This window comes from Sphaeramia orbicularis, chromosome 4 (assembly GCF_902148855.1).
Source record: "Sphaeramia orbicularis chromosome 4, fSphaOr1.1, whole genome shotgun sequence".
NCBI lineage: Eukaryota > Metazoa > Chordata > Actinopteri > Kurtiformes > Apogonidae > Sphaeramia > Sphaeramia orbicularis.
Genome location: NC_043960.1, coordinates 53,033,556 through 53,052,592, shown reverse-complemented (window position 1 = coordinate 53,052,592; position 19,037 = coordinate 53,033,556). Strand labels below are relative to the sequence as shown.

At 36.9% G+C, this 19,037-nt stretch overlaps 1 long non-coding RNA gene across 1 annotated transcript; it reads left to right on the top strand.

The window, feature by feature from the left end:
• The first annotated feature begins 8,603 nt into the window (after nucleotides 1-8,603).
• Nucleotides 8,604-18,781, top strand: LOC115417429 (uncharacterized). The gene is made up of 3 exons (XR_003935165.1): nucleotides 8,604-8,617; nucleotides 15,026-15,030; nucleotides 18,685-18,781. It is a non-coding gene; the product is annotated as an uncharacterized LOC115417429 (long non-coding RNA).
• Nucleotides 18,782-19,037: the final 256 nt, after the last annotated feature.

Below are 19,037 nucleotides of genomic sequence, written 5' to 3'. Positions count from 1 at the left end.
TATTATAAAAGACATCTGTACCAGTGTCGTCACAGGAATGACTGGTGTCACACCGAACTATGACTGGGATGTGTCAAAAGCCTAATGATGGAAATCTGAGAATCGTTCAATTGACAGATAAATTTGTACATTAAGTTTCTCATAAGAGCCTGAAAAGTGTTAACTCCTGTATAGCAGGAGTTAACACTTTTCATTAATAACCTTGGTATGTATGTAACTGACTATGTTTGGAAATGCAGATAGTATACAGCGCAGCGTCACTGTTTCGCTCGTGAAGGAAAGCCCTGAAATCTATTCCCAGGCATTTTCTTCGCTGATGAAATTACTGGGATGACCTTTAGAGCTTCCTCTTTAAACTTTTTATGTCTGATGTCTTACAAATGACAATAAGATGTCTTGCCAATCATGTAAATTACATCTCAGATTCAATGGATCACATTGCAGATAGGAAGGAGACAAAGCATTATGTTGACTGAAAAAGGGAGGACAAGCAATTAATGATATCTGAGCTGGAGTTTCATATCTCCAACAATCAAAAATAGATTTAAATCATCGGATGGGCTAATGTCAGGCATGCCTCCACCTTCCGAGCCATTTTTCTGTTAATACAGAAGGCTAAATTGCTTTGAGCTTATTTGTGATAATCAGAGTATTGACACTCAGCACTATGAATGGCAGCTATTGCATGTTAGCAGCAGCCCTGGAAATAGACTTTTAATTTGAATGTATTTCAATAACGCTGAGTGTAATGGATTATGGTGGCACTGCCGCCCGATTGATTAGTTTCACCCTTTATGTACAGCACGAGTCTGCCTGCGACTGCAGATGTCCTTCCTGGATAGCATTTTAATGACAGACTGTGGCCTAGCTTTGCACCAGCCCTGGTCCAATCATTATGGTAAATTCTCATTGTGCCGTCGGTCTTGTAGGGACATAGAATATTTCCCTCCCTGCGCATGCACCGTTCAACTGCATTAAAGCAGAGCCAGGGGGTGGCTTCAGCAGCTGTTGAATAGTTGTTTTGTCTTGAGTACATCAGGGGCTTTTCAGCTTGAAGGTGATATCAAGATAGAGCCACATTACGACTCACTGTTGTTATGGCGTACAGCTGTGGAAGTCAGATCCCAGAAATGAGATCTTCGGTAAAGAGTGAAGTGATCATCAGCTCGACAAATCCAGTATTTGTGAGTCTTATCTAGGGATGCACGATATTGGAAAAAACTGACACTGATTTTTTTTTAACCCTGCGATATATATTGCGATATGAACAAATACTCAGGAGGATATAATACAGTGTTTTTCAACCTTGGGGTCGGGACCCCACGTGGGGTCACCTGGAATTCAAAAGGGGGTCACCTGAAATTTCTAGTAATTGATAAAATTAAAAACTTACTAATAAAAAATATATGGTGAGTTGAGAGAGACAATCCCACTCCATAAAAGACATGACAAACTGAGTCTGAAACTGAAGCACTGTGGTTCTGTTTATCTGTCAAATGTTCAGTGTGGTCAGTTTCAGATGCTGCAGCTCTTTCATAATTTATAGTTTGAGTTCTTGTTTGTTCAGTATTAATTGTCAGCCTTGTAAATCCAAGCTGGACTGACTGTACATATCCTGACCAAGGAAAATCAAATTCTCCCTTTATGCAGTAATCTACACATGGCTTTACTGCCTCCGTCCAGAATAATACACATTATATAGACTTAATGTCGCCTTAAGGAATCAAAAAATGCGTCAGTATAGTTCTATTTCCTGTTGGTGTTCAGCCGATGGGTGAAGACAGCAGAAGACAGTCCATTGTCCACATGGACCTATGCTCATTACTAACTCTAACCCTGCTTTACAGAAGCTCGTTAGCATGACCCCTGTGATCAACAATGACAAGGTAAGCTAACGTTTCTAGGAGTAGTTATAATTTTTTATCAATTGCAGATTTACCTACTGTCATCCTCAGCCCCGCCCCCTGTTTGAACATGTAAAAATGCACACATCGTAGACCATAGCGTTACTTACTGAGCTATCCATCCACATGTACTTTGGTGCACAAATTTATGCGTCCCAAGGCTCTCCTATCCCTGGTATTGGCGTGGGGGGTTTTCCTACTGTGCACTCACCATTTATGATGAGAGTCTGTACAGTGGGGCAAAAAAGTATCTAGTAAGCTACTGATTTTGCAAGTTCTCCTACTTAGAAAGATGAGAGAGGTCTGTAATTTTCATCAGAGCTACACTTTAACTATGAGAGACAAAATGAGAAAAAAAAATCCAGGAAATCACATTGTAGGATTTTTAAAGAATTTATTTGTAAATTATGGTGAAAAATAAGTATTTGGTCACCCACAAACAAGCAAGATTTCTGGCTCTCACAGACCTGTAACTTCTTCTTGAAGAAGCTCTTCTGTCCTCCACTCGTTACCTGTATTAGTGGCACCTGTTTGAACTCGTTATCTGTATAAAGACACCTGTCCACAGCCTCAAACAGGCAGACTCCAAACTCAACCATGGCCAAGACCAAAGAGCTGTCCAAGGACACCAGGAAGAAAATTGTAGACCTGCACCAGGCTGGGAAGAGTGAATCTACAATAGGCAAGCAGGTTGGTGTGAAGAAATCAACTGTGGGAGCAATTGTAAGAAAATGGAAGACATACAAGACCACTGATAATCTCCCTCAATCTGGGGCCCCACGCAAGATCTCATCCCGTTGGGTCAAAATGATCATGAGAATGGTGAGCAAAAATCCCAGAACTACGCAGAGGGACCTGATGAATGACCTGCAGAGAGCTGGGACCAAAGTAACAAAGGCTACCATCAGTAACACACTACACCGAGAGGGACTCAAATCCTGCAGTGCCAGGCGTGTCCCCTTGCTTAAGCCAGTACATGTCCAGCCCGTCTGAAGTTTGCCAGAAAGCATATGGATGATCCAGAAGAGGATTGGGAGAATATCATGTGGTCAGATGAAACCAAAATAGAACTTTTTGGTAAAAACTCAACTCGTTGTGTTTGGAGGAAGAAGAATGCTGAGTTGCATCCCAAGAACACCATACCTACTGTGAAGCATGGGGGTGGAAACCTCATGCTTTGGGGCTGTTTTTCTGCAAAGGGGACAGGACAAATGATCCGTGTTAAGGAAGAATGAACGAGGCCATGTATCGTGAGATTTTAAGCCAAAACCTCCTTCCATCAGTGAGAGCATTGAAGATGGAACGTGGCTGGGTCTTCCAGCATGACAATGATCCCAAACACACCGCTCGGGCAACAAAGGAGTGGCTCCATAAAAAGCATTTCAAGGTCCTGGAGTGGCCTAGCCAGTCTCCAGACCTCAACCCCATAGAAAATTTGTGGAGGGAGTGGAAAGTCCGTGTTGCCCAGCGACAGCCCCAAAACATCACTGCTCTAGAGGAGATCTGCAGGAGGAATGGGCCAAAATACCAGCTACAGTGTGTGCAAACCTGGTGAAGACTTACGGGAAACGTTTGACCTCTGGCATTGCCAACAAAGGTTATGTTAAAAAGTACTGAGTTGAACTTTTGTTATGGACCAAATACTTATTTTCCACCATAATTTACAAATAAATTCTTTAAAAATCCTACAATGTCGTTTCCTGGATTTTTTTTTCTCAGTTTGTCTCTCATAGTTGAAGTGTACCTCTGATGAAAATTACAGACCTTTCTCATCTTTCTAGTGCCCCGTTTCCACTATGTGGTATTGGTTCGACTCGACTCGACTCGGTTCAGCCTTTTTTGCGTTTCCATTACGAAAAAGGACCTGGAATCTGGTACCCGGTACTACTTTTTTGGTATCACCTCCGCTGAGGTTCCAGGACTGGGGACCAGATACTAAAACGTGACGTGTACACACTGCAGACCACTGATTGGTCAGAGAGTTGTCTCTGTGACCCGCCGTTTTACAAAAAACAGATGCGGAAGTGGACAGTAAATATAGCGATACATTAATCCACATGATGACAGCCCAAAACTACACCATGGTCGGTCGAGGAGATTCAGTCTTTGGTGGCCAACGTAAAAATTCAGACGAGACAACACGCAACGAGCGAGTTTATCAGCAACTCTCTGAGCAGACAACACGGAAGTAACGCGGCGCATCCAGGTACTGTAAAGTGGGTAGTATCTTGTAATGGAAACGGTCTTCAGGAATACCGAGTCGAGTCGAGCCGAGCCGAGCCGAGCTGGTTCCATGTAGTGGAAACGCAGCATAAGTAGAACAACTTGCAAATCAGTGGCTGACAAAATACTTTTTTGCCCCACTGTATGTAACTCAAACTAATACAGGAGTCATGTAACTCATTACAATTCTGAGACAGTAATATTGTAAGGTAAGAAATTACTTTAAAATAACAGGAACAAGTTGTCTGTAATGGATTACAATTTGTAAGTAACTTGCACAACGTTGATTAGGACATTGTCAGAATTTTGTCTCAGACTGTTTTTAGTTACAAGACCAGAACAATGGTGATCTGTGAGCCTGTCACAGTGTGACACAGGACCACCAGCCCAGACTGACTGAGCTTAAGGAAACAAATACACAACAGTTATTTTCCATTTTTTATGTCCCATGAACACAGAATTATCAGTGGTATAAGCAAATTCTGGGGACAACACGGTGGTGCAGTGCTTAGCACTGGTGCCTCACAGCAAGAAGGTCCTGGTTCCATTCCAACACCAGTCGATGGGGGGGGGGGGGGGGGGGTTTCTGTGGAGTTTGCATGTTCTCCCCTTGTCTGTCCGGGTTCTCTCCATGTACTCTGGCTCCTCCTACCATCCAGACACATGCACTGATAGGTTAATGGGTTAATCTAAATTGTCCATAGGTGTGTATGTGAGAGTGACTGTTTGTCTCTATATGTTCAGCCTAGTGATGAACTGGAGACATGTGCATAAGCTGCCCATAGCTGGGATAGGCAGCAAGGCAAGGCAGGTTTATTTCTATAGCACATTTCATGTACAAGACAATTCAAAGTGCTTTACAAAAAACATTAAAAGCATTACAGCAGGGAAGCAATAAAAAGTATAGGCATGAGAAAAACAAACAAACCAAAAATCAGATAAATAGATAAAACAGATAAAAACTTTTAGCTTAAAAAGAACAGTGCAGATCTGAACTGATGAATAAAAACTCTATTCAAATGCAGCTGAGAACAGGTGGGTCTTTAACTTGGATTTAAATAAACAGAGTGTTTCAGCTGATCTGAGGTTTTCTGGTTTTCTTTCAGTGACCCCACTGACCCTAGTGAGGATAAAGTGGGTTTAGAAAATGAATGAATGAATGATACGCAAATTCTGCGATTACATCTCTCTCTAGTTCAACACTGAACCTTAAATTCAAAAGGTTGTAATTCCCTCCCCCCCCCTCCTAATATGAAGCAGCTAAACTCACCAGAACCACCACACAAAAACCTTTAAAAACACTTACTGGTGCAAATTGTGTCAAAGTTTTTAAATGGGGTCATTTCATGGCACAGCCCCTCTTAGCATTTCTTGCTGATGCTGTGTTGACATTTGTCCTGGGATGGAAAAGATAAGGTACTTGCATTTGTATTCACATGGTAGATCATGTATCTGCAGGGTCTGTCTTTATGTGGCCAGTGTGCCAGCAGCACTGAAGGACGACCAGATGCAGAGAACCATGAGTGCACTGAGGCCACAGCCAAGGTATCAACATGTGTCATCTAGATAGACATGTCAATTTAAGTGTGCCACATGCAATGTGTTGTGCCTTGAGCTGTGCTCCCTGCATTAATTTCCTGTTGTCTGGGTTCAAAGTGTTTGTCACCCAGTGCCAGTCACATCGCTGCTTTCTCTCTCACTGCTCAGGGACTTCACTGCGGCTGCAGGAAATGTTGTTTTCCCTTAATAGTACACTGGGTCACTTGGTCGATAGTGCCAGAGGTCCGCTGGGGTTGGGCAGCTGACGGGTGCCCACTATTGCCACTGCATGATAAAATGCTCAGAGGATTTACGGCTAGACTGAATGTTCCCGCAGGAAGGAAAGTTGTCGACAGATGAGTGAGGGAGGAAGTAAAAGGTGATGTTGCAGAGGAGAGTGGGCGGAGGTACTGTAGAAGGCGGTCGAGTCTGACTGAGTTTCTTTTTCTCTGCAGAATTTCTGGCTCTTTAGTGATCAATACAGAACGACTGTGAGAGAGCCGGGATAGTGGACAGACTGCAGCTGGACAACACAAAGGTCCACTTGATTAAAACAACAATGCAGATTAAGCAGACCCGCTGTACATATTTGCTAAGAAGCATTAATCAACAGTGGATAGACTACTCTGAATAATAAGCAAGATGATTATGCGGCACTGAAACGCTGCTCTTGCTCTTGATTCGTGGCATGAGCTGGTTTTACAAGCCACTTGTTTTTTGAAAGTGATATAACAACACCAATTGTGGAGTACAATAGTAAATCAGTGAGCAATCAGTGGGTTTTATTTACATGAAATATTGTAGCTTCCACAAAAACATGATTTGATTAATGACTTGATTTTCAAAATCAGACTTGAATCTTAAGGATCCCATCGCAGAACTTGATTTACCTTGTGCTAAATTTGAACATAATCAGCCATATTCTCATATTGCTCTCCCATTAACAAGTAAATGAGTGCACATTGTTTTGTTTATGTTTGTTTATGTTTTGAAAGAAATGGTTTCACCACCAGTGCTTTGCACAGCAAAACAAACAAATGGAATAAATAGAACATTTTGGCAGACATTTTGAAAGTACCTGCTGCTGTATACAGAGTGGCCTGTTCCATACATTCAAATATTTAGTCACTTCAGCAAATTAACAATTCTTCTGGTTGTTATTCACAACATATCAAGTATCTTAGTCATGTTTACCAGTGACTGAGATTTGGCTTCAGTCATAGGCGGTACCTTATCAAATCAAATCAAATTAAATCTTTCACTTTTTTTCTGTTTTATTAGTGTGTGTGTGAGTGTGTGTGTGTGTGTGTGTGTGTGTGTGTAGTGTATATTTTACTTCCATTTCCTATAGATTTGTACATACGCAAATCTTGTATTTTATTTGTGTATTCTATTTATATGACTTTTTGCTTTAATATTTTCAGATCTACTTTCCTTCTTTTTTTTGCTAGTGTTTTTTGAAGAGAGTTTTTGGATGCATCTGAGCTATCGTGACCATGTAGTTTGATTGATTGACTGACTGACTGATTGATTGATTGATTGATTGATTGATTGATAGACTGATTTTTAAAATGGGACAGTTCGTATTAATGAACATTTATACGTAAATACAAGAGATTATTGCCATACGGCTAATTTCTATCTCGAGTCCCACTGGCAGGTTAACCCCCCCCCCCCCCCCCCCCCCAAAAAAAAAAAAAAAAAACCTTTACAGATAACATAATTCCATAACTGAACTAAAAAAGAAAGAAAGAAAAACAAGCAACAACACATAGTGCATACAAACAGACAAAAGCAGAGGGACCAAGGCAATCACCAAGCATTAATTAATTAAGGTTTCACACGTGATTAAATTATAAATATGTCATTGTTGCTATTACACTTATCCATGTTATCCCTATTATATTGCACATACCCCTCTGACACTATTGCACATAACTGTATTGCACATTTCCTATTGTTACTATTGCACATGATAATATTGCACATTTCTCTAAATCCCTATTGCATATATCCCTGTCTTCATCACACATAATTACACTATACATGTCCCTTTAACACTATTGCACATAACCCTCATGGATCAATAAAGTTGTCTAAGTCTAAGAAGAAACTGGCAGAGTGTGTCAATATAGGTCCAACCCCAATTCACCCCTTGGCCCTCCCCCTTAGCCCTACCCCTACCCCTTGGCCCTTGCACTTGCACTACCCCTTGAAACGGAGCTGCAAGGGGAGGGGTTGAAACATTCTCCTATGAAATGGAACAACCCTTCCAGACCTGTTACTTCATCATTAGTCATCGATGGCGCTATAAACAGATGTGACAAGTTTATTTCTGACAGAATTCCCCATGCCATCAGCAGCTGGAACCGTCTCTGTTCCATGGGCTTCGGTCATCTTTTTGCGGCTATCAGCTATAAACCACAGAAATGCAATCTGTAACACATTGAAACGACATTAAACGAATAATCAAATGATTAAGTTGCTTATGAAGAAAATATGAATTGGGATTCAGCCGTAGTCTTTATGATGTAAAGAAGTGAGTTTTTTTATTTAAACTGAAACCTCTGTTCTGGTTTATTAGTGGGTTTAATAGGACACTTGGATAGAAAACTCCTGTTACGTTGAGGCTCAAGTTCACGTTTTTGGGGGGGCTTTGGGCTTTAACGTCACATTATTTGAAAGAGGACAAATGCTGCAACATTTGTGGTATATGTACAGTGGACTGTATCAGTCTCAGAGTAACAGCATGTACTGTTTTTTTTTTTTTGAACATTTCCAAAAGCCTGTCTCTACCCTAGTGATGACATTATTCACTCTGAAAAAACAAAAACAAAACATGAAACTTACACTGTGTTTTGCAAATATCAGGGTTCTAATTAAACTCAACAAAGTCTGAAGTCTTGTGACCAGGTTAAAGTTTCTGCTGTGTTTATAATAATAACAATAATGTGTGTCTGAACAAGGTGGGGAAAATTCTTTACAGGTTTTTTTAGCATGGGTTTTTTGGTCATTTTAAAATGTATTATTGCTATTATTTAAAATGTACTCCTAAATGCATTAATTTTATACTGTTTAAATATTCTAAGTTTACGGGCTTAATTTGATGCACTTGTTGTATTTTTGCCCCCATGTATCCCAGTTCTGGGCTATGGTTCAGAAGTGGTTGATCCACTCTGGAGTCAAGGTCAACATCAGACCCATAAATATAATTCTAGGAACAATTCAGTTAACCTGGTAAAGACAGTTATACTGGTGGGAAACGTCTTTATTTTCAAAAGTGAGAGCAGGGAAGATCTCTGTTGGTCATACTTTAAGAATAAAATATATCAACAAAAATACTATAGCCACAAACAAAAGACATTGTCCAAAGTGGGAGGGGCTTGGTTGGGACTGATAATTGAAGGGAGGAAGAGGAAGATGGAACTCGTTGGAATGTGTTGTTTTTAATGTAAAATGACACCAGGGTGTTTGTAGGACTCCAAGGTACTTTTGTGATTTGTTTTGTCTATCGTCTTTTTTTAATCTGTTTTTTGTCTATTGTCCTTTTGGTTTTTTTGTGATTTTTTTTCTGTCTAGTCCAGGGGTAGGCAATCCTGGTCCTCAAGGGCCGGTATCCTGCACGTTTTAGATGTTTCCCTCTTCCAAAACACCTGGTTCGCATGATAAGCCTATCATAAAGCTCTGTAGAAGCCTGATAACGACCTTCAGGTGTGCTGGAAGAGGGAAACATCTGAAATGGGCAGGATACCGGCCCTCGAGGACCAGGATTGCCCACCCCGGTCTAGTCTCATTGTTTTCTACCTCTTGTCTTCTGTAATATATATTTATATTAGGGCTGGGCAAGTTAACACGTTATTACCGCGTTAACGCATTCATTAAATAACGCCGACAATTTTTTTAATCTCACGTTAATGCCGTTTTATTCTAACTCCTATTCTTCTGCCCCTGCTTGTGTGCGTGCAGCGATTAGCTCGGCAGATAAACAACAGGTTTCCCAAGAAAAGCCAGACGCCCAAAACTTCTCTCCAAATCTTTTACTTGAGACTCACTGTAAAACTGCAACATACATACAAAATATGTGTCAGTTCTGTTCATTGCCTTAGTACATTTACATGGCATTATACATTAAATTGAATGGGAAAAAGCTCGCTAGCTCGATACTAACTTAAATGGGAAAATCCATAGAAATGCTAACACTTAGCATTTAGAGATTAATTTAAGATTTACAATGTTTTTTTATCCAGCAACAAAGGTTCACATCAGAGATATTTTATACTATTCATTCTTACAACAACTGAACATAAAATACTCACAGGCAAACGTTTTTCGGGCCATACAAACAGAGTGAAAGAAACGCGTCTGTTACTTCCTTCTTCTGTCCGAACAGGCTACGGGAACACCGCAAGGACAAAACATATTTTAGTGCAATTTATTCCAACCACTAGAGGGCTTAAGACTCCTGTCAATCACTCACAAGCTGAAATAAACTGGTGGGGACATAAACATGGAGAAAAGTACTGGTCTTTTACACGGACATTTTCATTTTAAATGTCTTCAGATGGTGGGGTTGAGAAGGACAAAGATGTTTGTAAGCACTGCAATGTGGAATTTTTTCTTTTTTTTTTTTTTATCACCGGAGTACTTCGAGTCTGAAATATCACTTAAAGGCAATATGCTGATGCTGGCAAACCCCCCCCCCCCCCCCCCCAATAACTATGCGATTAATTGTGATTAATGGCAGAAATCCACACAATTAATTGCAATTAAAAATTGTAATCGCTGCCAAGCACTAATATATATATATATATATATATATATATATATATATATATATATATATATATATATATATAATAGTCTGTTGTCTTTTTTCTTTTCCTTGTGATTTTTGTCTGTTGTCTTGGTTCTCGTCTATTGTGGGGTGGTAATATTTGGCACAGCGTACCCCCTCCCCATAACAGAATACCTCACATATAACACCTTTAAGACTGAACTTAAAAACTGGCTGAAATCAAATCAACATTGTACACACTAGAGCCCTGCAGGTCTGCTGATGCAAACTGTTCATGTTCATATTCACTGGAATCAATTTTTCTGTGTTTTGCGCTGCATGACCACCTGCCCATGAGCCAATGTCTCTGCAGGAGTTTGTACTAATACTTAAAGGTTAACTGTGGATACTGTAGATGTGAACTAATGCTATGGGATGTGTGGGTGGAGCCTTAATTTTTAAAATATTTCTAATTTTATGAACGGTGGCACTTGACTTCTTACCCAGGGACAACAGTTGAAAAATAGCTGTTTTGCTCATACTGGCACATTTACAGAAGTGTTCATTAATGTGTACTGTCCCTGCTAAACAAACAAGCAAACAAACAAACAAACAAATAAATATTATAATTTATCTTTTTTTTCTTCGTACCTATTGTCTTTTTTTGTTTTGGTTTTTGCCTATTGTTTTTTTTTTTAATTTCTGGTGACTTGTAGTTTCTTGTTGTTCTTGGGATTTTGTAAGTAAAAAAATATTAATAAAAAAAAAAAATTAAAGAAATGACATCAAATGTACTCCTAAATGCATTGATTTTGTGCTGTTTAAATATTCTAAGTGTGTAGGTAACACCATGCACTAGTGTGTGACATGAAATCATGGGTCTGTTCACAGTCCCATCCTATGCACTACAAACACTAATGCTCATGGGTAAATAAACAGTAGAATGCATCTCTCCAGACACACTGCTCAAGGTGTGAACATGTTATTTCCAGAAAGCCTTTTTTCAGTTGGGGGTACGTAACCTTGGTAACCGGCCAACTTCACCTGTCAGCAGGTGTGTAATATAACCCGTTGCACTGGCATAGACCGTACTGTGGGCTCCACTGACACTATGGACTGTACTGGCATCTGTTCACAGTTACTGACCAGTGGCTGCTGGGCTTTGGTCTTCTGTTATTGTTTGTTGTAGCCACAGCTGCATTGCATTATGGGATGTTTATGCTAGTGTCTAGAGCTGGCATACTGGAATATTTATGTATGCAGTTTGTATACTGTCGGTTTCATATAATAGTTTAGGACATAATACATAATCTCACATACTGTTTTATCGACTAATGTACATGTTTGTGTGGAAGTTTGGACTAAACTGTGTCAAGTCATTTCTAACTGCTTACAGTGGTTCAGAGAGTGATTTATGAGCCAGACAAATGTACAAGTATGTTCCTCTAATATCTATTTTCACTACCATTTTAGACTGATTTGTACTGATTTGACTTACTATTGTTTTTATTAATTTTAATTTATTTGCACATCACAAACACCAAGAGAAAAAAAAAAAAAAAAAAAAATTCATGCAAGTAACACCATTGTGCAGGAGAGGTTAGAAGCCATAAAAAGCTTAAATAAATACTTCCCCGAAATAAACAGTACACAGAAAAAAAAAGAATAAAAATACCATGTTACTGAAATAATAATCTAAAGTAAAAAAAAAAAAAATGCAAATACAAATCAAATGATATAAAGCCTTATATATATATATATATATATATATATATATATATATATATATATATATATATATATATATACATATATATTTTTTATTTTATTTTATTTATTTATTTTTTTTTAATTTATTTATTTATTTATTTTTTGTAAATTACAGACATTTTCAGATGTTTTTTTAAATAATGATAAAGAAGATGTTGATTGAAGTTCAGGTCATAGATCATTCCAAAGATGTGGTCTACCATCTTTTAGAGAATACTGACTGACAGAAGTTCAGCAGTATGGAAGATAAAATTTGCTTGAGTATAATGTAAGATAATTGCCATACTAATACTTAACCCATAAAGACCCAGTGTTACTTTTGTGGCAGTTCCCAAATGATTTTTTCCCCTCTATATTTAACCTTTTTTAGCTGATTTATCACCATTTACTGTAATATTATCCTCTGTATTTGGCATTTTCAAGTAAAAATAAAATATTTTCCTATATTTAATTGACCGATCATGTAGATGTTCATAAAAGCTCAGATTAAAGTTGAAGGTTATTATATCAAAGAACAGAATAAAACTGAAGAAAAAGTGACTTTTTCAGTAAAATATATGATAAACTGAACATAAACCCAGTGTGTCCATCTACTGTCATTGATCCAACTCCATGGGTTTTACTGGTGAATCAATGTTGTAGAAGGCGACGGTGTTTCCACGGTAACTATGGAGCCTCTGAACGTCCAAATGGGTCATATCTGATGACCATGAAAAGATGAAGAACTGTATTTTACACCCTCAATAGTCCAATTGGGTTCATACTGTCTCCTGAAAATATTAAGATTTCCTTTTCTTTTTTGTCAGACAGATAAAAAAAGTTTTTGTTTTTTTTTACCTTTACATGTTTTTGTGTAACTTTTTTGTATCTGTCTGACAAAAGAGAGAAGGAAGTCTTTGCATTTTACACCAATTATTTATATGTATTGATAGGATTAATGGATCAACAGGTTTTAAACAGTTTAGATCAGTATATGTTTGGGTCTTTATGTGTTAAAGGCTGTGTAAATTTTCAAAAGATACTTCAATTTTAAAACCAGACGACAAGTGATGATTAAACAAACTCATGTGACCCCTTTCCTCACTCAACATTCCTTTATGAATTTATTTTACTTGGTACAATGACACATTATGTTTTTTTTTTTTTTTTTTTTGTGGGTGAGAAAAAAGTTTTGAGACATTTTAGGTGCGCAACAACTCCTGGCATTTCTATTGTAATATTATTTTCATACTGTGCCCACGCAAAATGACAGTTGAAAGTGTATATAATCAAACACATTGTTTTCACGTTCACCTGACAGCTGTCACTGTAACTAATTGAATGTTTTAACACCCAATGTATGCTGCAACAGACAGTCAGTGAATGAAAACACTCTGACAAAACATTCAAGCACTTATATTTCTGATGCACTATATCTCAGAAACAAAACAAAAGTGCTGCCACCCAAGAAAGAAAAAAAAATCACTCATAATATCTTATGTATATGTGTGCTTCTATGAAACGGTTTATTTTAGTATCTGTCACTTTTCCAGCTTTTTAGACCCAATAATGAAAGGTAAATGTAGACATATTTCCCCCCAGGATGGACCTAATGATGACCTCAGATAAATGCTCAAAAATTTTACTCTTACTCTGAGCCATCCCATATTTAATGAATTTTTAATCAAATACTGGGCCCAAAAATAGGACCCAAATATAGACACTAAATCTCCCTAGGAGTCAGTGCATTAGATGTAAAAACGTGTGTAAATGGTCTTCTATAGACTATAAATAAAGACACTGTTAAATGTGTTGATCCTAGTCATTTTTCTAATCCAGACACGTGGGTCTCATTCCAGGTTTTGTATGTAAACCCATTGTGTCCACTTGCGTTACATGCAGAACCTGCCCAGTTAAACGCATATAAGTCACCAATGATTTTGCAACAGCGGCCATTTTTGTGAAACACTCTGCTTTGAATAATTAGTTCAATTCCCAAAATGTAGCTGTGAGAGAAGAAAGAGATATTAAAAAAAAATAGTAATTTTTGTGTCCTTTTGACCGTGTTACATGTGCATTTTTGTAGTTTGTGTTTTTGTATTTTTCTATTAAATATAATGTAAAATAATATAAAAATGTGTTCTATCTGAAAAACAGTTTCTCTAAATAAAGACACTGTGTTAAATATGTCGATCCTAGTGGTTTTTCTAATCCACACGTGGGTTTTTCATCAACCTCGGTCTCATTCCAGGTTTTGTATGTAACCCATTGTGTCCACTTGCGTTACATGCAGAACCTGCCCAGTTAAACGCATATAAGTCACCAATGATTTTGCAACAGCGGCCATTTTTGTGAAACACTCTGCCTTGGATAATTAGTTCAATTCCCAAAATGTACCTGTGAGAGAATAAAGACATATACATATATATATATATATATGTATATACAGAAAAAAAAAAAAAAAAAAAAAAAGTTGCGCATCATTTTTGTGTCCTTTTGATTATGTTACATGCAGATTTTTCTATTAAATATAATGTAAAATAATATAAAAATGTGTTTTATCTGAAAAATAGTTTCTTTTATCTCAGTAAATATTTATTTTTCAAATAGAGCCAAAGTGCTTCCAAACCTGCTTCATAACATTAGTCTACATCTGGTTTAAATTTTTAGCCCCATGTCCTGTTTTTAGGACCAGTTTCAGAGAAGCACCCATATATAAATATTGTGGGTGTGTGTGTGTGTGTGTGTGTATACACATATAGACATATAATTGATGCTGATTTGTAATCTGACACCTTTCAGTACTACTTTGTATTTGACAATGGGCACAATAAAGAAAAGGTAGGATTTTAGCACATCCTGTAATTAACTTCATGAATATATATTGGTTTGTTCGTTTTTCCAGCATCTCAGATTTTCACCTTTGCATCTAATCAACACCCTCAGAAAACCTAATGTTATTAAGCCACAACACATAGGGAAAAACTGCTGACATACACTTTCATAGTGACACCACATTTCTCTATGAACACAAAGAGAGAGAGCGAGAAGGAGAGAGAGACTTTCACAACAGCCCAATGTCAGCCCAATCTCTGTAGATACAGTTGACATACTGAGAAGCTGTCATTCTCAAAGTTCTTTGACATCTCATACAGACTGGCAATGATCGTTTTAAATCCGCCTCATGGGATTGCAACGCTCCAAGTAATAGAGATAAGTATTAATTGGGGTCATATACTCCATCCTTAATTCCCCAGCCTTTACAAGAATATGTGCCTGGTAGCATGAGTGTGCTCCGAGTCAATCTGAAGAATCCATTACATCATTTGGAGAAAAAAAAAGATGACAGCAGTCAGGTGATATTAAGACAGCCATGTGGTGCACTATCCACTCGGCTCCTGAAATGTTTATAAGAAGAGGAATTAGAGAGGATTAAGAAATTAATCTTGTAATAGTGTGAGCAGGTGACAGGATATTCTCCAAAAATTGACAGGCCATAGTCGATTAAAGAAAAGTTACACCTTAACAGGCTTGTTTCACTGGTTCCTTCATATCATGCACCTGGAACATGACCTTATCTGCCCTGTCATTCTTGGCAGTTTGCCGCATGATATAAAAATGCATAATGAAAACTTGATATTCTCATAGTATTGTGTTACTGCAGCTCGGAAAAATCTTTCAAACAGCAATGATAAGAGAAACTAAAGTCCCCATTTTTTGTGACTCCAGTCTGTAGTCTCTGAGCCGAGCACTCACCGCTGTTCTTTGGAAACACTTTCACCTCGAGTGGGAGGACAATTATCAGTACCTGGGACTGGAAACATGTTCTGTTCAAATATGTCCATCTAAAACACAGGAGGCAAACATACGGCCCGTGGGCCAAAACCGACTCCAAAGGATCCGATCTGCTGAAGATATTACACTGCAAATTATTTGGTTTTTACTAAGATAAAAAACAAAACTTAGATTGAGAAGTGTTAGATAATTTATCTTGTTTTAAGAGTTAATTTCTTATTTTAACCCTTTCATGCATGAATTATGAGAACCTTAGTCAATATTTTTTTCTTGAGTGATTTTATTCCTCTTTAGGCATGAAAAAAAAAAAATGCGATTGAATTTTTTTTTTTTTTTTTTTTTTAATGAACCTATTTTTCACGAAGTTACAAAAATGTCCACCCAGCTGGACACCATGCATTTAATTTTTGAAGCAAAGAACCATATATTTAAAACCCAACATCAGAGAGTGATATACTGTGTGAAAACTATGAAATAACACATTTTTAATGCCGCTAATCTGATGTTTTCCCACATTTTAACATATCCTAATACTAGTTATTCCGCACTGATAATATGCAAAAAAAAAAAAAAAAACAACAAAAAAAACTTTTTGTTTTAGAAAACTGTTAATTACAGTCTAATAACATTGAGTAATTAATTTACACTCAAACATGTTATTGGAGATCAGGTTTATCAAGAACAGTAAAGTTACAGTAATGGTATGAATGTCAGTGTATTATGGGATGGTGCATAAGTGTCCACTGTTTTGGCTGATATGGAGCTAAAACAACAAAACCCACGAATGTACAAGAGAACAGCTGGAGAAGAACTGTCCACTGGAGTGAACACTATGCATGAAAGGGTTAAGTGGACACACTGGGTTCATGTTCAGTTAACCCTTTCATGCATACTGGTCACTACAGTGGACAGCTATTCTACAGCTGTTCTCTTGTATATTCATGGGTTTTGTTGTTTTAGTTCCATATCAGCCAAAACAGTGGACGCCTATGCATCATCCCATACACTAACGTTCATACCATTACTGTAACTTTGCTGTTCTTGATAAATCTGATCTACAGTAACATGTTTGAGTGTAAATCAATTGCTTGTTATTTTTAATAGACTGTAATTAACACTTTTTCGTAAACAAAAAGTTTTTTTTTTTTTTTTTGCATATTATCTCCATAAAGTGAGTAATAACTAATATTAGAGTATGTTAAAATGTGACAAAACACCAGATTAGCAGCATTAAAAAAATGTATTTCATACTTTTCACACGGTGTATCAGTAAATACATGTTTCTTTGCTTCAAAAATTAAATGCATGGTGTCCACCTGAGTGAATATTTTTGCAACTCCATGAAAAATAGGTTCATAAAAAATTTTCAATCGCATTGTTTTTTTTTTCATGCCTAAAGAGGAATAAAAACACTCAGGAAAAATATCTTGATTAGGGTCAAAAAACAGTGTTCAAAATCTCTCTGAAGGGACATTTTAGAGACAATTTGACCCACATTTTTACTTTTAAATTAATTTTTGCTTTAGTTGGACCATAAGGGATTATCCAAAACAAGGAGCAACTTTATATTGAAAAAAAATGTTGGAATGGCAGTCAATTAAAGTCCGCTCTCTGATGGGATATTACTGCGTTTTGACCCATTAAGGTTCTCATAATTCATACATGAAAGGGTTAAAAAAAAAAAAAAAAAAATGCAGTTCAATTTTAGCCTAATTTTGAGTAATAAAATCAATCTAAAAAAAATCTACATTATTTTTTTCATAATTCATGCATGAAAAGGTTAATGTATTTTTTTATTTATTTATTTATTTATTTGTATCAGACATGAATAGTTACAGTCCATAGAGTATAATGAGCATTAAAAAAGTAATAAAAAGGGTTATAAATGTAAAAACGACATGTATGCACACACCCTATTTTCAATAACAAGTATAAAGATGCTGGTGCCAGTATTTTACAAGTGTAGAATCAGTATAAAAGTCAGAGTCAACAATTATAAACATCACAACATTTCTAGAATGACTTATAAAATGACGTATAAAATTCTAAATTGCTTTCCGTAACATCTCATAATAAGAGCGAACATTATTAAAACAGAACATACCAAGATCTAGGTACAGATATCTCATTAGAAGACTGGCATTCACTATGTACTAAGGTCCACACTCAGTCAATCAATATCCAATTTAGATTATTGCAGTATAAATGGCTAATGAGAACTTATGTCACACCAGTTAAATTAAATAAATATAATAGGAACATCCCAGATAAATGTAAAAAATGCATGGAGGTGAAGGGAACATTATTTCATTGTGTGTGGCAGTGCAGTCAGATCAAATCTTTTTGGGAGGAGGTTAAAATGGCAACAGAAAAAATGACTTCGAAAATCATTCCAATGGATCCTGCACTTTTTGTTTTAGGACTTTACCCAAAAGCTCATAAATACAACAAAAGTGAACAAATATTAATAGACATGTGTCTTTTACATGCCAAAAGATCCATTGCAATGTTTTGGAAAAAGACCAGCAGGCCCAGTATTACGTACTGGGTGAAGCAAATGTTGACAACTTTTCCTTTGGAGAGACTGATGTATATACGAAAAGGAAGGCAGGATATGTTTGAAAAGATATGGGAACCTTTTAAGATATTTGTTAAAAGTGTTGACTTAGCAAATGACAATGAGGAGGAATAAATATTGAGTTGTCCAAACCTTACAACAGGGCTAATGAGTTCAAATACCTGTAATTTTAACAGGGCATTAAATTATGCACAAATGTTTATGGCTGAGAAGTTTGTGATGTGGATGTGTTTTGTTTATTTGTATTTATTTATTTTTGTTTGTTTGTTTCTTGTTTTTTTGTTTTTACTTGAAACACTTGTAATGTTGCAGGTGCCTTTGTTAGTGAGGTTTGGTCTACATGTGTTTATATTTCCAAGTATATGTGTGTATATATATATATATATATAAAAAAATGTGTTAATAAATATATTGTTAAAAAAAAAAGAAAAAACAAAAAAACAGAACATAGCACTAGCACTACAGCTACGATAAA